Raw genomic sequence first — 24060 nt, 5'->3', positions numbered from 1 at the left:
CTCCAGCAGAACATATACTAGGGGGCCGATTCACAGAACTAATCTGAGATAAAATCCTAAACGTACTCCTTTTGGTATTCACAGAAGGCATTTAGTAGTAAAGTTAGGACTCCTAACTTTACTACTACTAAACAGGGATAAAATCCTAAACTTACTACTTTTGGTATTCACAGAAGGCATTTGACTAACTTTACTACTACTAAATGCCTTCTGTGAATACCAAAAGTAGTAAGTTTAGGATTTTATCTCAGATTAGTTCTGTGAATCGGCCCGATATAAAACACAATATATCTGACAATTCAAATATTATATTCCCCAACATATGACAAAGCATTCTCCACTGCTGCAACCAACCCACTTCTACAAAAATCATGTATATTTCTATCAAACTCATCCATCCAGCAATTGCACCACGTAAATGACATCCTCAACGTTAACAGTATTTAACTGATGATACAACAATCACATTAGCCACCTAACATAAGAGTTTCACCTTAACAATACCAATTTTCAACCTACCTTAAACTATCATCTGCAACAAGCAACTTCAACCCACTTGCAAAATAACAATCGTATTGTCCAATCCTACCACTACAGCAAGCAATCACAAACCTGCCACCGTCCCTTCCATATTACTAAGATTATCTTTCCAAGTTATTAAGAGCATTGACAAGTACCAATTTTACCTCCATGAATATGCCATTCCTTTCATTATCCATCCTAAAATGACATTCTTCACATTTTCCTCAAAATAAGACAGCGAAGAGTAACTCAACCATCCTGCTTTCATGAAGCACCCTTACATACAGTACTTTTTTCATCCAGCCACTAGTTTAATCTTACTCAAAAATTCCCCACTGAGTCCCAAATACATTTAGACATGTTTGCCCCAGTATAACCCACTTTAGATAATATGGACCAAGGATTTTCAGAGATGAGACAATACAATGGTTTTTAATCCTGGTACAGAGATTCCCCAATAAAGCCAATTGCATACCCTGGAGCTAGGTTTGCCTCACATTACCTTTGCTCTGCACTCATCACCACACTCTATGGTATTTAGTATACCACTCTCTACCAAAAAACATCCCTGAGCTCCTCCCTCTTAGAGAGGGAGTTGTAGCCCGCATTATGACAAGGTTCACAAAGTCAGGAGGTTACCCTATGATGAAGCATGCCACCCCCAGGTGGGTGAGGTAAACTGTCTTTTAAAAGGGACACTCCAGTAGCACTCTTCCTTCGCTAATAGACCCAGGGGTTTCATTTTGTGTTATTATTTACTGAGTGGGGCAGTCAACCCTTGCATGTCTTTAAACTTCCTCTAGTCCTCCTTGTGTTTTGACCAAATTATTGTGGACATGCTGTTCCCAAGATGACTCATTCCTGACCATTTGGGCAAAGGATTTGTAGGGGCAGGACACTCCAAGCAAAGAATAGATCTTAGCTGCCCGTGTAGTCTTAATCACAGGTCAAAGAAGAGCACTTACTTCCAATGCACAGCATTTGAATGCTGTGGGAGAAATATGCATGTTTCAAACCGGTTTCCCCTTTAGCTTGAAGGCTACTGAAGGAAAGAATGATTATTGCTCCCTGAAGTAGAACTTTGCAACCTGTGCTCCAGATGCCTAAGTTAATGAGAATGTCTACAGTTTAGTGCTAATATAATCAGGACAATGGATTCACTTCACCCCTAGGATATTGATACGGTAGAAATACATGTGGATACCTATAGATATTGTTGCTTCATCTCTCAATAAACGGAGAGAGGAAAAGAGGATTTGTTTTCTCTCTGTATCACAACATTCTAGCTCTGTGATATCAAGACCATAAAAAGTGATGTGATCCAACAAAGCTCCTCACTTACCTTTTGGGGCGTTGAGAGGGCAAAAAAGGAATATTTACTTTACAATATGTTTGGTGAAAGAAAAGATGTTTACCTGTAGGAACTCTTAACTAATCTCTAGAATACTTAGGATATGGAAAGGGAAATAATAAATACCCAGAAATGCTACTTTATTTGCAGCTCCATAAACTACTTCTGCAACATTTTAGGTATTTAAATGTATAGATGCACTCATCTTTATAATGCTCTGGCCCAAATTCCAAGCAACGAGGAAATCCCAGTTTGTTTGCAAAGCCAGTTTGTACACAAATCAAGATTCCGAGTTTTGCAGTAATTGCTGCATGCCTGCAATTTGTGTTGGACATATTTCACCAGGAAAATTCTATGAAATTGCCAAGGTGAAAGTAGTCAAAAAAAGGTGAGGCACACAGTAATTGGAGTGTAAAACATTGATGGTATTGCATGTTATATTTTATTCTGGTGGGAAAACCAAATCTGAATTGGGTGTGGGTACACACCTGGCAAAACCACAGCCTCTGGATATAGTAATTACTGGGTACGGTAGACATTGAGCAAAAATAATCATGCAACTTCGCTGGCACACACCTGTTTCTTACACTTCACTGAAAGAAGGAAGAGACGCATAGCTCCCCCTTACATGTCACAGAAACATTTTCACATATACTGAACCATATCTGTGTGGCCAACTTTATTAACATTCAAATATAATCCTGAAGTGTATTCACTGTAGAAAACTAGAGACTCATGAACGTGTGAACATTAATTTTAGTTTAATTATGAAAACATGTAGTTCTCATTTATATTTATACTTCAGTCTCAAGTCTTATTGCATTTACTTGAAAGTGCAAGACATATGTAACCATGAATTCCTTTATTCTTGTATTTTTTTCTAAAGTTGTATGTGCACTTATGATCATGTATTTGAAGTGCACATCCAAATGCTTGGCTAAGGTTGACTTAACAAGGCCTTAATTTAAACTTTATTTTGCTTGCTTTGCGTGTTTCTCCTTTGCAGGTGTGGCCTCAAGGTTTCATAGCTAGGAAAAGGAGTGTTGTTGTATTAGTGATAGAGAGGCCTGAGAAGAACAATCTTGGCAAGGACATGAGGAGCTAACAAGCAGAAGAGACCTTCTATTCATTGCGTATTAGAAACCAGGAGATACCCAAGGTCACAGAGACTGTCCAAGTTTGTGAAATGGGAAATGTAATGAATGTTGCTGATACTTATGGAGGGAATGAAATAATAATTGGGTTTCTGGTGATGTGGAATGGGATGATCGTTCTTGAAACGTCTTTGGTTTAACTGGTGTTAACAAACTTAGAGAGTAGAGCGGATCCCTTTTGAATTCTGAGAGATGCAGCCCTCGTTGTTTCTTCCTTTCTTACGGATGTTTGGCTTTATGCTAAAACATTTGTTCCGTTTTAGAAGATTTCTACTGAAATCTTCACTGTGCTGACACTTTCCCATTTTCTCGTATTCTTTGAGATTTTTCCTTACTACCCGATTACAATTTAGATTTAGAGACCGATTCATGTTTAAGAAGGAGGAGTGGAGTTTTTTAAAAGAACATCAATCCCTAATTCTTTCCATCTATATTGTTCTGACTGTTGGTATTGTATGCTTTATGCTAACGAGTCAGAATTTACTTCAACACTTTAATTTTTTTAATGTAATTCTTTACATTCATAACATGTGCTTGATTTTTGTATTTCCTGGAATGATTATTAAATTGTTAGAAACCTATTTAACTTTAGTTACCAACTCCTAGGCCTTATGTGTGGCCAAATGGGCTATAAGAACTTTCAATTGTTTAACTGAATGTCAACTCCCTTTTGCCTCTCAGTTAACCAAAAAGATCAATCGGGTGAAAAATGATAACTGCTTCTTGCAACCTCCAGAAAGGCAACTGAGACATTAGAAGAAACTCATTCCAACTTTCCTCTTTACAGCCTCTACTTATGCTGGCACTAATGTTACCATTAGACAAATTTCTACTGGAATCACAACTTCCTCCACTGGAACTTTTACCATTCCACGCACTAGTACCATTATAAACAGTATTACATATTCAACAATTTTCCACCTTCAGTTCTAATAGAATTGGAACATACGTCAGTATCTCTGATGGGATAACACCATACAGCTGCCCCTTTATCTGAATCCTTGCGTTGTTTAATCCTGACAAATTGGTCCACCTTAATCTATTACAATCTTTTCTTGGCATCTCTTTTCATATACGTAAGACATCATCTTTTTTTTTACATGTTTACTTTCTAATAAATACTAACTAATCAACCCAGTGCACCATCCTAGCCACATCACTTAAGCACCAAGGAAAAATCTTTGATCATGTGATATGTCCCTTTAGCAGCTCAAAGGAGATTTACTGGTCACAGTGTTAGGAGTCACTCCGCAAGTCAGTAAAGTAACTTGAAGAGCCTTTTGTTTTTTAAACATATTTTTATAGGTATTTTGTTATACATTTAGCGGTATACATTACTGTTTTGGCATAAATCATTTACAGTCTCTTCTAGATAGGGTATTACAGAGTTAAAGTATAACATTAACCACTTCATGTCCTAAGTTTGTTTTTAAGGTGAGTCGTAGCCATCACATTTGGTGCCAGGTATCAGTGCAAATTGCAATCATTACAGTATTATAGTTTCCTGATAACATCTCCCCGTTTTATATGCCTTCGGTGTATATCTTATTATGTCTGACACTTAGGTTAGCTTTGTCGGGGTACTTGGTGTCTATGCAGCATTGGAATCATATTTACAAACATGTTGTCAAACAGGGTGAGGGAACTTGGTAGTAAATTGCCTGTCCGGGCTCAGTGAAGTTCCATTCTTGGGTAGAATGTCGTGCGTTTGGTTGGGCACCCAGGGGAGGGCCAAGGAGAGGTTATGGGCCGATGCGGCCGGGGGAGGAGCCGGGAAGAAATAAAGGAGACAGGAGACAGCAACTCTTCAGACCATTGTGATGTAGGGCTCCGTCAACGTCAAGCCTCGTCTCAGCTTGGGGCTCTCCAGCAGCCAATCGCCAAGCTCCCGTCCTTTCATGGAAAAAAGGGGGAGTCACCAATCGTCTCAGCCGTAATCTAATGATCGGGATCGTGAGAGCTGTAGTGTTCTGCATTATGGTGAGGGAGATTCACTTTCTCCATCAGTGCTACTTGAGGAAGGCAGGTATTCCCAGGCGTGTAAACTGTACCTCCATTGGTCTGCTATAGGGCGTTGGCGTATTCCTTTCAACTCCTCCCTACGGAGCGTTCTTTCTTCCGGCTAGCCCAGGTAGACATCTCCTTTTGCCAGAAATTGCCTGCGGCCCCATGGCTGCCTTCCATGTAATTGCTGTTCTTCTGCTAGCCAACACCAGTGCCAAGTCTATAAATCTATTGCCCTCCTTCTGTTTGGGGGATCTAGGGAAAAGTCCAAGTAAGCAGATGTCTGGGGTGTGGCCAAGCGCCCACCTCAGTGTGACATTAAGTTTGGAGAGGACTTCCAGCCAAAATGTCTGCGTGTCCCTACACTCCCAAGACATGTGCAGGAAATCTAAATCCTCCAGGTTGCATCTCAGGCATCACCTCGGTTCCCCTCCAAAGGTGACCAAGATTCTATGGGGCGTCAAGTAAGTCATATGCACGTAATTGAATTGAATGTATTTCAACCTCGTGCTCCGCGCTACTTTCGTAGGGGATTCTAAGATCCTGCCCCACTCTGCATCCGTGAGAGCCCTTCCCAAATTCCCGTCCCATTTCTTGTGCAACCGCAGTAGGGGAGCCAGAGAGGCCTCGCGTAGTGACGAGTAGAACCATTTAATTTGGTGTCGTGCTGTACCCAGTGTAATTATCGAGTGCAACACACCATGTGTCTCTGGTTCCTCTCTATTCTGACCCCAGAGCTGCGCAATCATGCATCGTAGTGTCTCGTATATTAGGAATTAGCCCAATGGCAAATCGCAGCCCTCCGCTAACTCAGAGAAGGGGAGTAGGTGCTTCTCATGATAGCAACCCCCCAGGTTTTCAAGGCCCACCGCCGTCCAAGGTGCTAGTTGTTCCGCAGTAGTGACCTGTTGTGGGTCGCCATGGGGCAGTCATACCAATGGTAACTCTTGTGAGTATTTGGGAGTGTCAGGTATTCTTCTAAGGCTACGCCGCCAACACTGCAAGGCTGTAGTCTGCATTTCTGAGGTGTAAGGAACCCTGGTTGCAGGCACCAGGAGCTTTGCCAGCAGCAGGTTGGGGCTCTGATCTGGTTCCATTACGAAGGTCCCATCAGCGTACGCTCCCTCCAGCCATTGGGCCAGCCATTGCAATTGAGCAGCGAGTTGGTACAATTCAAAGTCAGGGGTGCCTAAGCCTCCGGCGTCTATAGGGCGTCGTAATGTCTGGAGTGACACTCTGCGCCTACCATCTCCCCAAATTAGGTCTCTCACCAAGGATTCCAAGTTGCAGAACCAAGCCGCGGGCATCAGTACAGGCATATTGGCAAAATAATATAGTACTAGGGGAAGCATCACCATTTTCGCCAATGATATTCTGGCCATTACAGGGAGGCGCAATGTGCCCCAGAACTGTATGTTAGGCCGAAGTGACCGCAGTACTCTGCCCAAGTTTCCCTCCTTCAAATCTTCCAACGAGTGGAAGATCTGGACACCTAGATATTTGAAAGTGTCTGTTGTCCAGTTAACAGCTGCGGGACCATCCAAGGGGCGCGCCAGCGGAGCCGCCAGTGGGAACAAGTACGTTTTGCGCATGTTGACTCGTAAGCCTGACATTATCCCAAACGTATCCAAGCGTTGCAAGGCCGTTTCCACTCCCCGAGCAGCGTCGCATAAATAAACACATAGATCATCAGCATAAGGTGAGATAGTATGCGCTTAGTCAGCTATGGTCAGCCCCATGTCTTCTCCTCCCTGTCAAAGGAGCTCAGCCAATGGGTCTATGGCCAGTGCAAAGAGGAGTGGCGACAAGGGACAACCCTGTCGGGTGCCTCGTGCAACTAGATATTGTGGGGAGATGGTTCTGCCTGTTTTGACCCTGGCTGTAGGCCGTGTGTACAGTAGTCACACCCATGCTATCCAATCATCAACCTATTTCTAGGTGCCTCATAACAGCCAGGAGGTAATCTCACCCCACTATATCGAAGGCCTTTGCTAAATTAATCGAGAGAATTGCAGCCGATCGAAGGGTCCGTGCCTCCGGGTGGTATAACACAGAGTACAACCGGCGCAGGTTATATGAGGTGTTGCGTGATGGAATAAACCTGTTCTGGTCCGGATGAATTAGATCTTGCATGTGTGGGAGCAACTGGAGTGCCAGTACCTTGCTGAGTGTCTTAAAGTCGATGTTTAACATGGAAAGGGGTCTATAGTCTGTTACCTCAGCATTCGGGGATGCAGTCTTGGGGATTGGGACCACCAGGACATCACGTGTGGTGTCTGGCAATTGACACAGTTGGAGTGCCTCCCCATATAAGGTCACCTGTTTTGGAGCCAGGTCAGCCCCATATGTCTTATAAAACTCACCCAGGATACCATCAGGCCCTGGTGTTTTCCCATTAGCCAGATCGGCAATGACTCCCTGCACTTTCTCCAAGGTCACTCGGCCCACCCAACTCCTTGCGTGCGTCCGCATCTAATGTGCGGAGGCCTAGTGGTGTCAAGAAAGCATCAACAGTAATATCAGGAGGCCCAAAGGGGGCTGCATAAAGGGCCTTGTAGTAGTCCCTAAACAAGGCATTGATTTCCCCTGGGTTAATCCGATAGTCGTCCGTACGTGCATAATTGGGACACCATGTGTTTCCGGCCGAATCAACCAGGCTAGGAGACAACCAGCTCGGCCCTCCTCCCCCTGGACCCTGTCCATATACGTCCTATAGTCAAAGGACCGAAGTCGCTCTAAAATGTCGCTGTGCCGCGTTCGTTTTTCCAGAAGGCGCCAATGAGCTTGTGCGTCCTGTCCCTGGAGATTGTCAAGCGTCCGCAGTTCTCACTCTGTGGCCAACAGCTCGCAGTGGAGTTCCCTGCGTACCCCTACACTACGCCCAATGCAGTGACCCCGCGCCACCACATAAAATGCCTCCCACTCTATCAGAGCAGATGATGCAGAGTAATCGTTGGTTGTAAAATAGTCACTGACAAGGGAATGCAGGGCTTCCGCAAACAGTTCATCTTCCAGGGATTTCGGGTCAAGACGCCATGTAGGTATTGGGGGTCGTATTCCGTGCAGCTGATAGATCAATAATAATGGGCTGAGGTCAGACAGAGTCGGTCCTAGGTATTCCGCATGTTCAATGGAAGCACCAAGTGACGGGGAGCACCAAAAAGGGTCTAATCAGGTGTGGAGTTGGTAAATAGTTGACTAGAAGGAGTCTTCCCATGTATTCTTATGTTGGATCCTCCAAATATCTTGCAAACCCCAGTGGGACATCCAGTCTTGGAGCCCAGCCGCCACTCGGCGAGTCTGGGCCCCGCGCCTGGGGAGGGTGAGAGCGATCCAACTCCACGTCCGGCACCCCATTGAAGTCCCCCCTATTAGTACTGAGTTCACCATCATGCCCGCCACTTGGGTGGAAAGTGCTGCCATATAGGCTATCTGGTCCTGGTTAGGGGCATACACGCAGCCCAACGTGATCTCTTGCCCCCACAATCTCCCCAGAAGGAAGACATATCTGCCCTCCTTGTAGATAACAGACCCTATTAATTCAAAGGGCACCCCCGCTCTAATCCAGATTAACGCCCCCCAAGCATATGCTGAAAAGGACATAGCATATACCTGCCCCCTCCATCGCCTGCACAATCTGTCTGCCTCTGGTTGGAGTAGGTGCGTCTCCTGCAGGAGGGCTATCTGCACTCCTCGCCTCCTAAGGTAATTGTGTATGTTATGGCGTTTAGTCATGGAGCCCATCCCTTTAATATTCCACTTGAGTAGTTTTAACGTCTGGTAGCGTGCTGCCATTATCAACAAAGTATTCTACCTCCCCCACCACCCCGAGCCCTCCCAGCCCACCCAACGCAACAAACATTTTACTTGTAACACCATAGTCTGGACAGGACTTATATAGGGTAAAACAAAATTAAGGCAAGAGAAAAGGAGATCCCAACATGGGCCAACTCCCCAGTCCCCAGAGTAATGTGGCAACGGCCACCCACCCAAACCCTTCATACAGTTGTAGTATACAAGCAAGGACCAAACCAACTATGGTGAGGTCCTACAGGGGGTTGTGGCTTATTTCAATGGCTTGTGCCCTTCGGTATGGTGTCCGGAACCATGTCAGGCACCGACCACTAGATAAATCAAATCTTAACCATTTTACCTCAGTGTTCAAGTGTGGCTCCCCCGGCACCAGTGGACCCAGATGCGTGATCGAGTTCTGTGCGCCTTACAGTCCTTGCTATATGATGTTTTCCGCCATCTTCGGGGTAATCTGCGGCATGATTAAGCTGTCCACATTAGAGGAGTCTGAGCCCGTCGAGCCCCTTGGCGAAGGTGACCCTACCTCTGACTGCTGCAGATCATCCTGAATCATCTCAGCCACTGCCTGTAGTGCCGCAGCTCTCTCGCCCTTCCTCTGTGAAGGGCTTGGCTTCTTGGGGGCACTCCTCGTTTGTCGTCTTCTGGTGCGCTTTCCGGTACGTCGGTTTTGGCAAGGCGGCACCTGCTTCCGGGACACCGGGGGGGCCCCAGTCCAATACTTCTCCAACCACTCCCAAGCTGCCGCAGAGTCTTCGCAGAAGTATGTCTTATCATTCTATATGATGCGCAGTTGAGCTGGGAAGATCAGGGAGTACTGGAGACCCTCTGCTCTCAGCACCTTCTTAATTTGAAGGAAGGAGGCGCGATTTCGCTGCACCTCGAGCGTATAACCTGGGAATATTGAGACCTTGCTATTACCCACTGCAAACGGGCCATTTGAACGAGCCGGAGGTCGCGCCGGGATGCAGTGTGCTCTCTCTAGGGTATAGAATTGTGTCAATCCTTCTGGCGCAACCACTGTAAGGAGCCATGGTTCTAAATAGGATTTCATATCACCATTTCCGATCCCCTCTGGCACGCCAAGGATGCGGATATTGTTTCCTCTGCTCTGCGCTCCAGTATTTTGATACTGTCATTAGGCCTGCCATTTGTTTAAGCATCACCTGGTGTGCCGGGGTCAGCTCTTCCAGGGAGGTCTCCACCACTTTTACTCTGTCACTAAGTTTCTGGTGTTCAGCATGCAGCAGCCCCAACCCCACAGACACCGTGCTTATGTCCTGGTGAAGAGTCTCCTTTGTATCTGATATGGCCTCTAGGATCCGGGCCAGTTGTTCTTGTATGGGGTCCTCAGGTGGTGGCTCCCCAGTTGCAACCCAGGAGGGCTCCCATTGATCTCCCTCACGCTCCAGGGCAGCCTCCTGCAGCTTCGCTCTGGTTTTGCCCGTGGCGGTCACTCCGGGACCCAAGCGCACCAGTACAGCCCCAGGGTCACTAGCGGGGTCCCACCCACCACCAGCAGCAGCTGAAGAAACGAACAAGGTACTAGCGCAAGCTTCCACAAGGTTCAGCGACTCTCACCTCACAGGGTCAGCACTCCGTAGTAGGGAAGCCTCCCCGAAGCCACGGCTAGGACCAGCTGTGTCACACATCCGCAGACAGATCGGGCGTGGGGGGAGGGAAAGCCCTCCTCGAGCGGGTTCCCAAAAATCGTTTAAAGTCCAGAGCCAGGCACTCACCATGCCAGCAGGGTCACTGATTCATTGCCAGAGTGTCATACCAACGCCACACTCCACTGCCACCTCGCAGGCAAATGGGTCGCCAGGGTGTGGCAGGAGCGCAGAGCAAGTCACAGAAGCCTTAGCTGTGTTCACTCTCCGGTGTTCTCCTCGGGCTCCTCCTCCTACTAGGCACCATTTATACATGGCCCACCTTCCAGGGCTAGGGCGAGTAGATCGTCATGGCGGGCGTAAGAGGCCAATAGCAGTTTTCTGCAGAAAACCAGGTGGATTCCTGGCTGGGTTCAGGCCACTGCCGTCTCCACACACCCTCAGCGCAATCTCAGGCCAACCAGCACCCAACAACCCCAGGTCTCATATGCGTGTGCCATTGCACGTCGTCGTGCATTGCAGTCGTCAGGAGAGGAACTGGCATGGCGGTAGGCAGCACTCCGCTTGCTACTGTCTGCACAAGGGGTGGAGAGCACTCACGTTGCCCCATGCAGGTCGGTTTTCAGATCCGGTCCCCGCACAAGTCATTGCTCTGAGGGGGAAGGGAGCTCCTGGATCACTCCCGATGCAGCCTTAGTGCAGTCGAGCGCTCCCGTCGTTGCAGCCACATCAATTCCGCCCTCTCCCACAGAAGCTGCCACTGGATCGTCTCAGGCCAACAGGCTCTCACCAGCAGTCGTCCGCTGCCTCCGTAGTGTAGGTGCAGCTCCCCACAGGCATCGGTCCCTCGGGTTCACAGCCCGATGCCAGCTCGGCCCTCAAGCCGCCGATCTCCATCCTCACGGGCCCAGCCACGCCCCTTCTACACCATTCTCCGTTTCGTTGCCAGTACTCATTGGCGGCAATTATCGCAGGGTCTCACCGGGATCAGCGGCGATAGGTCGCACTCTGAAAGGCTGCCCGGGGGGGGGGGGGGGGTTGCGTAGCGGCCCGCCCCTTAGAGGGCGGCTGCCTTAGTGCCACAGGAAGGCACAGGGGTGGGAGGTCGAGTCCCTGGGCTAGTCCAGGGGAGACCCCAGCAGATAGCTGCTTCCGGCAAGGGCGGGGAGGAGACAGGGGTACCCTTACTCCATCACGCCTATTGTAAGCTGAGGATGCCTGTTGACGCTGTTAGACCTGCTATTAGTTATTGTACACACCTGTGTGCCTTGGCATGGTTTGTTTCGCATCAGGGCCAGTTTGGGGTTACCGGCGAATTGTTTGCTCTAGGGCTGAAGCGGGCGCTTCTAGAACAGGGCAAGATTGCTTAGGCCAGGCAGCAGGACAAAGGTCTTTTCAGCACTGGCAGAATGGTGCAGGCTGCGAAGTAGTGCCATTGCAGAACATAGATTTGTCAACATTCTGCTAGGAAATGATGAGCAGCATTAAGGTATGGAACCATGGTGCGAAATTGTTGTGGGTTTCGTGCTCAACAGGAGCAAGGGAATTGCATTCGGTTCATCAAGCTACAGGTACGGTCTACAGCACCAGAAACTGTAAAGCTGCTATGTCGCCCGGGACTGGGCTGCCAATGTCATCTAACTTTACATCCAGCCACTGAGTAGGCAAAGACACACTTGCGATGGTGCAACGGGCACTCAGCAGTAGAGTTAGTTGAGTGTCATCATACCCCGATATAACGTCAGTGATAAAACGTAGGTTTTGGCCACACACGACCAGGCACTCTAGGGCAGCTAGGGCAGGAGTGTGCCAGTGCCAAGAGGATGCGGGTTGCCTGGTTAGGGCGGCTGGTTTGGAGGGAACACTAATACGGATCGCCACAAGAGCACATTTTGCATTCATAGAAGGCTGAATTGATACTTTTATGGCATGGTGCCAGTTGCTTTAGTTATGCGCATGTTTCTTGGCTGTTTCAGGAACATTATGAATGCAATGCTGGCGGTTAGCCTGTTGTCATGCTGTTCAGAGGTGTTTTAGCTCAGGCATGGCCAAGCATGGGTCATAGGCCGGTGGTCTGCCCTGGGATTCGTGTTAACAGGCAGGTGAAGCAGCAGAACTTGGAGGGGCTTGGTTTTGACCCTGGATACAAGGCCGGAGCCTGGTTTCTCACTTAGTAGCCCGTCCTTGAGTTCGACGAAACAGGTACAATTGATGCGAGTACCGGTACCGGGTAACTTCTCTCCCCCCCAGCACTGGCTGGCAGCTAGGCAGGTGGTGGAAGTGGCCTTCCAACGGGGGCGAGATGGTCCATATGATTAAGGGATTCCCCGGGGTGCGACTTTGTGCTAGACACCAGCTGGAGAACAATTGGCTTCCCCAGTATTCAAAATAGAGAAGAATTTTACTCGCTGGTTCTTTTCTGTGGTCACTCTGTCCTGTCCCTCCCTGGTATACCAGCAGAATTTTGGGAGGGCAAGGCTTCACATTTGGGGTGACTGATGGAATGCGATGGACGCACTCCAACGGAGTGAAAGAGGAAGTAAGGCTTGTCAACCCTTACCCCCTCCCGCATTGGCACGGCCAGGCAGGAGTGTCCTGTCAAAGGGATTGTTCTGCGGCCATGCAAAGGCAACTTTGGACCATCGCCTAGTTTAGGTTTAAGGTCATTTCAGTCAAAAATCCCGGGGGAGTTTAGAAAGGATGGGGGAACCTGGCCTGATGGTGCATGCGGGCCGCTGGTCCGGTTAGGCGTAGACTTGTTTTGGCTGGACCTGGGAGAAGCCCGGTATCAGCATGCTGTAGGTAAAAAGGCCTACCGGGAGCCATGCGCAGTTGCGCAGAGCAAAGGGTCTTGGCTTCATCATGCATGGTCTTTTACACGTCAAGTCCACAGGGTGCCTGGAGGGAGATGGGGTGCACCTCTCTAGTTTAGGCATGGACCTTCTCCTACTGTATCTAGGGGAAGCTTTGGCTGCAGCAGGTTGTAAGTAAATAGGTCTACCTTGGTGGGGGGCCCTGGTAGCGACGGTGGCCACTCCCAAGCCTGTGGAGGAGTTACAGGGCGATCCAGGGTCTGCACATACCAAGGGGTACATCATGCAGCAGCACCGCGGGGTGCTAAGCCAGGATACCCAGGGATGTTTTAGCGTTGTCCCCTGGAGGAACGACGGCGCCCCGTTAGCCGACAGGCGGTTGTGGGTCTGAGCAACCGAGGGCTGCCATGTATGCTCCGCCCACCCATCACGGGGGGCGTGTGAAGCAAGGGGACTGGGGGTCCACGGATGGGAGGGGTGGCCCCTCCCAATATTTGGTATACACCATTTGGCGTTGCCATGGTGACTCTAGGCTTATCAGACGGGCAGGCGGCATAGGGGCTGGCCTGCCCTGGGATCGCCCGTAAGATAACCCACCATGTTTGCCTATTGGTTATGCTAATAAACCTGCAGCAATATTTCTCCACTTACATTACAGTGTCGTGTGTTTTATTTATGTACTTATGTGTTTTGTGATAACTGTTGCCGATATTGGCACTATGTAAGGCTGCCCGGGGGGGGGGGGTTGCGTAGCGGCCCGCCCCTTAGAGGGCGGCCGCCTTAGTGCCACAGGAAGGCACAGGGGTGGAAGGTCGAGTCCCTGGGCTAGTCCAGGGGAGACCCCAGCAGATAGCTGCTTCCGGCGAGGGCGGGGAGTAGACAGGGGTACATATACTGTCTCCGCCCCCTCCTCGTCCTCTTGTCAGCTCGTTCGCCTTGCCCGCCCCTCCGCTTACCCGGCGTCCGGAGGGACAAAGGGGGGGCCAGTTCTTCTAACAATTTTACTTTGTGTTGCAGGAGGAGTTACAGGGCGATCCAGGGTCTGCACATACCAAGGGGTACATCATGCAGCAGCACCGCGGGGTGCTAAGCCAGGATACCCAGGGATGTTTTAGCGTTGTCCCCTGGAAGAACGACGGCGCCCCGTTAGCCGACAGGCGGTTGTGGGTCTGAGCAACCGGGGGCTGCCATGTATGCTCCGCCCACCCATCACGGGGGGGCGTGTGAAGCAAGTGGACTGGGGGTCCACGGATGGGAGGGGTGGCCCCTCCCAATATTTGGTATACACCATTTGACTCTAGGCTTATCAGACGGGCAGGCGGCATAGGGGCTGGCCTGCCCTGGGATCGCCCGTAAGATAACCCACCATGTTTGCATATTGGTTATGCTAATAAACCAGCAGCAATATTTCTCCACTTACATTACAGTGTTGTGTGTTTTATTTATGTACTTATGTGTTTTGTGATAACTGTTGCCGATATTGGCACTAAGGAGAGTGCAAAACGGTGGTAACAGTCTGTTTCTGCCAATAAATGAAAGGTCGGCGCGGAGCCTCTTGCGTCCGCCATTGCGGCTGCTAAGCCACGCCCCCCCAAGTAACTTGAAGAGCCTTATTGGAATTCAAACCCTTCTTGTTGGCCAATTGTTCAGACTCTTTAATGGTTCTATTGATCCTTTCCACTTGGCCGTGGTTGGAATAAAGCTGCCCCTTACATTTAATCCCAAACGTCCTGAAAAATGATTGGAATACTTTACTAGCAAACTGCAGTCCATTGTCTGTTAATATGATTTCAGGAAACCCATCACTCTAGAAGACGTCAGCCCGAAAGATGGTAACGTCATCAACCATGATCTTGTCTACTATACGAAACCCCATCCATTTTCAAAAATAGTCAATCAACACAATGCCAAATGCAGCTTGACTTGGTAACGCAGAAAAAGGTCTAATAATATAAATGCTAAGCATCCATAACAGATCTCCTGGTATGTCTATGGGAGCAGATCCTTTAGCACATGCTTTGACTATTTTATCGCTAGAGACACAGTATTTAATTCTCTAATCTGGCAATTTACAATGCATGAGTTGGAACAACTGATATATATATAATATATATATATCTATATATATATATATATATTCTGCTCCAAGGTTGTCCACCTGTAAGTAGCACTCGACCAGCAGCTTGATTTATGCGTAGGTAGGGACGGGGATCCGCTTGTAGGAGCCGCTCCGTAGTGGATTTGCCTGACGCGTTTCGAAGCTCCATATGCTTCTCTTCAGAGGCTTTAACGGAAACGGTGTGCACAGCCGCTAACCCACTTCCCCATTTAAAATATGACACACCCACCAATGGGAGGCTCAAATGAGACTGTGCATTATGGGAAGTGTGGTGCGGAAAGCACATAATCAAGTCCTGTATGGACCCTGCAAGTGGGCCCGTCCTCGATCCTATATACGGCTGCTGTTCCACTTTTGTGGCCCCCAAGGTTTCCGGGGTGGTGCATACTCCGCGGCTGGACGGCCGCGTGTTATATTCTGCTCCAAGGTTGTCCACCTGTAAGTAGCACTCGACCAGCAGCTTGATTTATGCGTAGGTAGGGACGGGGATCCGCTTGTAGGAGCCGCTCCGTAGTGGATTTGCCTGACGCGTTTCGAAGCTCCATATGCTTCTCTTCAGAGGCTTTAACGGAAACGGTGTGCACAGCCGCTAACCCACTTCCCCATTTAAAATATGACACACCCACCAATGGGAGGCTCAAATGAGACTGTGCATTATGGGAAGTGTGGTGCGGAAAGCACATAATCAAGTCCTGTATGGACCCTGCAAGTGGGCCCGTCCTCGATCCTATATACGGCTGCTGTTCCACTTTTGTGGCCCCCAAGGTTTCCGGGGTGGTGCATACTCCGCGGCTGGACGGCCGCGTGTTATATTCTGCTCCAAGGTTGTCCACCTGTAAGTAGCACTCGACCAGCAGCTTGATTTATGCGTAGGTAGGGACGGGGATCCGCTTGTAGGAGCCGCTCCGTAGTGGATTTGCCTGACGCGCTTCGAAGCTCCATATGCTTCTCTTCAGAGGCTTTAACGGAAACGGTGTGCACAGCCGCTAACCCACTTCCCCATTTAAAATATGACACACCCACCAATGGGAGGCTCAAATGAGACTGTGCATTATGGGAAGTGTGGTGCGGAAAGCACATAATCAAGTCCTGTATGGACCCTGCAAGTGGGCCCGTCCTCGATCCTATATACGGCTGCTGTTCCACTTTTGTGGCCCCCAAGGTTTCCGGGGTGGTGCATACTCCGCGGCTGGACGGCCGCGTGTTATATTCTGCTCCAAGGTTGTCCACCTGTAAGTAGCACTCGACCAGCAGCTTGATTTATGCGTAGGTAGGGACGGGGATCCGCTTGTAGGAGCCGCTCCGTAGTGGATTTGCCTGACGCGTTTCGAAGCTCCATATGCTTCTCTTCAGAGGCTTTAACGGAAACGGTGTGCACAGCCGCTAACCCACTTCCCCATTTAAAATATGACACACCCACCAATGGGAGGCTCAAATGAGACTGTGCATTATGGGAAGTGTGGTGCGGAAAGCACATAATCAAGTCCTGTATGGACCCTGCAAGTGGGCCCGTCCTCGATCCTATATACGGCTGCTGTTCCACTTTTGTGGCCCCCAAGGTTTCCGGGGTGGTGCATACTCCGCGGCTGGACGGCCGCGTGTTATATTCTGCTCCAAGGTTGTCCACCTGTAAGTAGCACTCGACCAGCAGCTTGATTTATGCGTAGGTAGGGACGGGGATCCGCTTGTAGGAGCCGCTCCGTAGTGGATTTGCCTGACGCGTTTCGAAGCTCCATATGCTTCTCTTCAGAGGCTTTAACGGAAACGGTGTGCACAGCCGCTAACCCACTTCCCCATTTAAAATATGACACACCCACCAATGGGAGGCTCAAATGAGACTGTGCATTATGGGAAGTGTGGTGCGGAAAGCACATAATCAAGTCCTGTATGGACCCTGCAAGTGGGCCCGTCCTCGATCCTATATACGGCTGCTGTTCCACTTTTGTGGCCCCCAAGGTTTCCGGGGTGGTGCATACTCCGCGGCTGGACGGCCGCGTGTTATATTCTGCTCCAAGGTTGTCCACCTGAAAGTAGCACTCGACCAGCAGCTTGATTTATGCGTAGGTAGGGACGGGGATCCGCTTGTAGGAGCCGCTCCGTAGTGGATTTGCCTGACGCGTTTCGAAGCTCCATATGCTTCTCTTCAGAGGCTTTAACGGAAACGGTGTGCACAGCCGCTAACCCACTTCCCCATTTAAAATATGACACACCCACCAATGGGAGGCTCAAATGAGACTGTGCATTATGGGAAGTGTGGTGCGGAAAGCACATAATCAAGTCCTGTATGGACCCTGCAAGTGGGCCCGTCCTCGATCCTATATACGGCTGCTGTTCCACTTTTGTGGCCCCCAAGGTTTCCGGGGTGGTGCATACTCCGCGGCTGGACGGCCGCGTGTTATATTCTGCTCCAAGGTTGTCCACCTGTAAGTAGCACTCGACCAGCAGCTTGATTTATGCGTAGGTAGGGACGGGGATCCGCTTGTAGGAGCCGCTCCGTAGTGGATTTGCCTGACGCGTTTCGAAGCTCCATATGCTTCTCTTCAGAGGCTTTAACGGAAACGGTGTGCACAGCCGCTAACCCACTTCCCCATTTAAAATATGACACACCCACCAATGGGAGGCTCAAATGAGACTGTGCATTATGGGAAGTGTGGTGCGGAAAGCACATAATCAAGTCCTGTATGGACCCTGCAAGTGGGCCCGTCCTCGATCCTATATACGGCTGCTGTTCCACTTTTGTGGCCCCCAAGGTTTCCGGGGTGGTGCATACTCCGCGGCTGGACGGCCGCGTGTTATATTCTGCTCCAAGGTTGTCCACCTGTAAGTAGCACTCGACCAGCAGCTTGATTTATGCGTAGGTAGGGACGGGGATCCGCTTGTAGGAGCCGCTCCGTAGTGGATTTGCCTGACGCGTTTCGAAGCTCCATATGCTTCTCTTCAGAGGCTTTAACGGAAACGGTGTGCACAGCCGCTAACCCACTTCCCCATTTAAAATATGACACACCCACCAATGGGAGGCTCAAATGAGACTGTGCATTATGGGAAGTGTGGTGCGGAAAGCACATAATCAAGTCCTGTATGGACCCTGCAAGTGGGCCCGTCCTCGATCCTATATACGGCTGCTGTTCCACTTTTGTGGCCCCCAAGGTTTCCGGGGTGGTGCATACTCCGCGGCTGGACGGCCGCGTGTTATATTCTGCTCCAAGGTTGTCCACCTGTAAGTAGCACTCGACCAGCAGCTTGATTTATGCGTAGGTAGGGACGGGGATCCGCTTGTAGGATATATATATATATATATATATATATATATATATATATATTATGTAATACATAGATATACTTAAGCATATGTGTGTGTCTATATATATATCCTCAATATTATGTATGTGTATATATATATATATATATATATATATATATATATACACATATATAAATATGCACTTACACACACATATATATGTATATATTTGGACACATACATATATACACACATATATGTATATATATTTTTTTCGAACCCTAAAACCCCTGAACTCTTTTTACCTCTACCCACTCCTAAACTCTAAAAAACCTTTACCTATACCTCATCATAAACCCTAAAAACGTCCACCTCTCTTTACCCCTACCCACCCCATAACCTTGAAATTCCCTTACACTCCTTTACTTCTACCTACCCTGAACCCTAAAAAAACCTTGCCGCCTTTCCCTATGCCCACCCAAACACGCTAAAAAACCCTTACCTACCATTACCTATACCTCCATGAATCCTAAAATCTGCTAACCTACTTTTACTTCTGCCCATCCCTGAACCTCAAAAACCCCTTATCCCCCTCACCTCTACCCACCTCTAAACCCTGAAAACCTCTTACCTCCATTTAGCTAGAACCCAAAATAACCCTTCCCAGCCTTTACTTCTACCTCCCACTGAACCATGAAAACCCATTACCTACCTTTACCCGTACCCACCGTAACCCTGAAAAAACCCTTACCTCCCTTTACCTGTACCTCCATGAATCCTCAAAACGACTTACTTACTTTTACTTCTGCTCTCCCCTGAAATGTAAAAAACCCTCCTGACCTCCATTTACCTCTATCCATCTCTGAACACTATAAATCCCTAACTCCCTTTACCTCTGCCCGTCCCTGAACACTAAAACTCCTTACATGCTTTACCTCTATCATCCCTGACCTCCTAATATCCCATCCCATAATCCTTAACCCCTCTTTAAGTGAACTTTTTCCTCTTTCCCTCAAATTACTGTTCAGCAAACTAAGGAAATTTTACTGGCCCTAAAATTTGGCTCTCCATCGGACCCTTGTATGCCCTTCATACTTAAACTGGCTCCTGACTTAGTAGCTTATTTTCTGTGTAAGGTGTTAAACAACATACTCTTATCGGGTAGCAACCGGGTTGCCTGGAAGGAAGCCATCGTCTCACCACTTCCTAAAAAACCTAACGCTGACCCCTTAGAGTTGAAAAACGTTCAACCTATTTCCCTTCTCCCTGCCCCAGCTAAAATCCTGGAGAAATTCATCAACATTGAACTGATGAAATACGTTGAATCCCAGAACGGGTTTGCGTCGGTCATAGCACACAGTCTGCCTTCATTGAGGCCACTGACTATATTCGTACGCAGGTTGATCAAGATGGATCGGCGGTACTGATTATGCTCGACATATGGGTGGCATTCGACACTGTCGCCCCGGTGCGCATGGTTCAGCGTCTGCGGGAAGTTGGAGTCATGGGAAAGGCCCTGCAGTTTCTCCACTTCTCCACTCTTTTATGTTAGGCAGAACGCACATCATTAGCTGCGGAGGCTATAGAGCAAAGGCTTTTAGCCTTCCTTGTGGGGTCCCCCAAGGGTCATCATTGACCCCACCCTTTTTAATCTCTATATGACCCCTCTAGACAAGCTGGTGATATTATTTGGATTCCAGGTGCTCTCCTATGCGGACAACACGCAAATCACTGTTTTCATCTCGAATGATTTGCAATTTGTCGCAGAGAAGTTTAACCAGTGCATGTCCAGCATTATCTGCTGGATGAAGAACAACTCACTAAAGATCAATGCAGACAAGACCGAGGTGCTGGTAATTTGCTCACAGAATTGCATCTGGTCAAATGCCTTGTGGCCTGCAGATTGTGGTCCCCTCCCTGTCCTGGTTAGAACAGTGAAAAATCTGGAGTCACTTTTGACGAGGGTCTGACCTTTGATTCTCAGGTCAGTCGAACAGTCAGCACTTGTTTCTATATCTTAAGAACCCTTGGAAAGGTGTTGCTGTATATTCCATCTGAACTGCATCGGTCTACCATCATCACACTAGTTACCTCCCGGCTCGACTACTGCAATGCTTTGTACCTCAACATCAATGCGACATCCCTGAACAAGCTCCAGGTTGTACAGAACGCAGAAGCAAGGCTGACTCTTAACATTCCGAAGCATCAGTCAGCCAGGGGCGGGGGATTCGTGCTTTGCACTAGCTCTCTATCAGGAAGCTAATTTCCTTCAAAGTCTTGAGTATGGTATATAAGGCCTTGCACAGTAAAGGCTCACCACGTCTGAAAACCATGTGGTGCACCCCTGGGAGGACCTTGAGATCCTCCACACAGAAAAAAAAGTTCTCTCCCAGATATCATAGGCCCAGATGGGGCAGCCACTCCTTTTTGGTAGTAGCCACCAAGCTTTGGAATTCTTTGCCCACCTTCATTTCCAACGTGGACTCTCTTCCGGTTTTCAGAAAACTTTTGAAAACATGGCTATTTTCATCTTAGTTGACTGTCTGTGCATCTCTCTCCTTCTCTTTCTGCCCAGTGCCTTGACACCCTTGGGTATAAGGGCGCTCTACAAATATTATCCTATCCTATCCTACCTGAAAATTATGTCATTGAAAAAAATACTTACCTGTGTTGTAAAATCCACACTGTAAACAGGTTAAAACGGACCCTCGTTGTACTTACCTGCATTGTAAAGAATTGGGTTGTAATGTGCAGCAGGATAAACATCTTGTTATAAAGGTTACATACTATTGGAAACATTTTATGTCTTAAGCCTTCAAGTAGCAAAGTTTTATCACCACACATACTTAAATCATCGTCAAATGCAAGTATTTTCAAAGCTCCCGCCCGCTGGGAGTGGACTTTGTGTTTCCTCTCACATGGCGGAAGCTTTGGAAAAGCAAGAGCAAACACAGGTTTTCCTGACCGGACCAGTCCAGGCAGAGAAACTGCTATGTCCCAGGGGTGGCCACCCCAGGACATAGCAAGAGCTGGCACTGGTGTCCCCAGAGCCAAAAATGGCCCGGGGAGGGGGGCTGCGTGCCCCCCCTCTAACTTTGGTAGGGCCCTAGGGGATGGGGGCCCTGGGGCTGAACTTGTCCCAGGGAGGGATCCGATAGCCCCCTCCCCTTCTTTTAAGTAGCCAGGCCCTGGGGATGGGGTCCCTGGGGCCATAATCGGTCTGGAGAGGGGGCCACGCATACCCCTCTCCCCCAATTATATTTAGTGTAATCTCCAGAACCTAGCCCACTTGGGGGGCATTAAAAAACAAGCACAGGAGACCTCTCTTTTTTAAAATTAAATTCTGCTGTGGATTTACAGATCCTCTGCAGTTTCGCAGCAAAATTAAAAGAAAAACAAAAATATTTGGCCCTAGGCATTCCTACCCTGCCCACTTCTGCTTTTTTGCGTTTTTTGGGACTTAGGCTGAATCCAGAGTCCCAAGATGGTTGCCACCACTTCCTGGTTGAAGTATTAGCAGCCAATCAAATATCATCATGAGATCTGTCGGAGCTGCGTCCCTAGATATACATAAATCTTTTTTCTTTAATAACTCCAAAACTAGTGAACGGATTTACACCAAATTACAAAAAGCTGTCTTTCTGGACCAAAATCTAGCTTTTTGCCAATTTCCACGGCCCACACTTGACGAATCACCCTGTAACTTTCCAAACATCAGCTAAAGTGAGTGGCAAACTAGTTTTGAAGATTTCTTAAATGGCGCCAAAGTTATTAGTAAAAGAGAAAATGCTTTTCCTATGGAAACTAGGTCCTAACTATGACTACCTACTGGCAACCACCAGTAGTTATATCTGTGTGTATATATATATAACTACTATATATGTGAGGATTCGAGATCTTAGGCGCCTACCTAGCGTCAAACAACTACATGTCCCAGCATCCCTAGAACCAGGAAGGGGGCGTCTATGAGAAGACGCCGTGCACGGCAGAAGGCGTGCGTTATTTTGAAACCCTAGGATTCGTTCGTCACCATTTCGAGCGAGGAGTTCCAGGAGGGAACGGAATTTACTGCAGGATCGGAGGATTTCCGGAAGGCGTATCGAAGGACTCGACGTTCCCCGTCCCTCTGAGCTTGGCGACCAGGCGGGGGAGCAGTATCGGAGGACTCGACTTTCCCCGTCCCTCGGAGCTTGGCAACCAGGCGGGGGAGCATAGCTGAAGTCAACGCGGTACACGTGAGGAAGCCGGTGAGTGGTAGCGTTGGAGCTCGGCTGAGCTTACCCTCCCTTCACCGTTCAGTCCATTCGTGGAGATCCTTACCCACCTTCCCTTCAGACCCCGGTCGAGGCTCGGAGGAGCTTTTTCGAAGAGCGCTGGAAGTAGCGCATGAGCGTTCAGAGCTCAGAGGGGCTTAAATGTACGGAGAGCGCTCATAAGAGCGCAATAGTACTTCAAGCTCGGAGGAGCTTAACTATCTGACAGCGCGTGCAGGAACGCGTTGATATTATCGAGCTCAGAGGAGCTTTCATGTTCTTGGCTGCGCTGGGGGAGCGTGACTTTGGGAGTAATAACCGGTGTAGCAAACATTAAACAACGGCCTCGGAAGAGCGCCAACAGGCTTAGAGGAGCGAGACATTGGAGCTGGAAAAAGGGGCGCTAAGCTAGGGAAGATTGGAACAGAAACCTAGAGTGTTGAGATTCACAAAGGTGAAGGAGCGCTACATCGTAGGGATCCCAGGCGGCGGTGTCTCCACCGTGGAAGCCTTTTTGATAGGTTGTCTTTTTAGTTGCACCATTACCCTAGGGAAGGGGAGAAGTTCACTCATAGATAAGGTCTGACGTAAGATCTAATCTGGTATAGCAAAGGGAGGAACGTGCACTACGGGTCTAAGTGAGTGATTGATGGAGGCTCTATGAATAACTGTGGGAGTGTCTGGTATTGTGAACCAGGTGGGTGGACTCTCAGGAAGAGAGGTCTGTGCCCGCAGTAATAGTAGCAACCACATTGGCTAGTGAGACCTAAAGAGTGTAGACTGTTAATGTTTGTTATATGTATGTTTTGTCATTTCAGAATCCTCTCCCTGCTGATCCTTCCCCACACCCTTTCCCTCACCTGATCACCTCTGGGCTCTGTAACCCATGGTTGGAGTCCGGGGAGATCTGGAGGTAGACCTATTTATCATCACCCGGATCCCGAGGAGTTCTGCAACCTGACAATATATACTACTACTACCATATATATACGCCCAAAATGAAAAACACACACTCAGGACACGCTCAAAGATGCATGCAGTAAATGAAGTTTTAATACACAGTCTCACTACGCGTTTCAACTGACAAACAGTCTTGATCACATGAGAATACATCCAAATGAGGTAAATAAGTAGCTCTCTGTATGCAAGACATCAACATAGGACAAAGAAATTATACAATACT

At 48.5% G+C, this 24060-nt stretch overlaps 1 protein-coding gene across 3 annotated transcripts in view; it reads right to left on the bottom strand.

Annotated features, from left to right (window-relative positions):
• LOC146797818 (SPARC-related modular calcium-binding protein 1-like) overlaps positions 1-24060 on the bottom strand; it is a 485550-nt gene that overhangs the window by 183790 nt on the left and 277700 nt on the right. The window lies entirely within an intron of this gene.

The sequence above is a fragment of the Triturus cristatus genome, chromosome 9, assembly GCF_964204655.1.
Source record: "Triturus cristatus chromosome 9, aTriCri1.1, whole genome shotgun sequence".
NCBI lineage: Eukaryota > Metazoa > Chordata > Amphibia > Caudata > Salamandridae > Triturus > Triturus cristatus.
The sequence above is the reverse complement of the archived record's forward strand: the minus strand, read 5'-3'. Positions and strand labels throughout refer to the sequence as shown.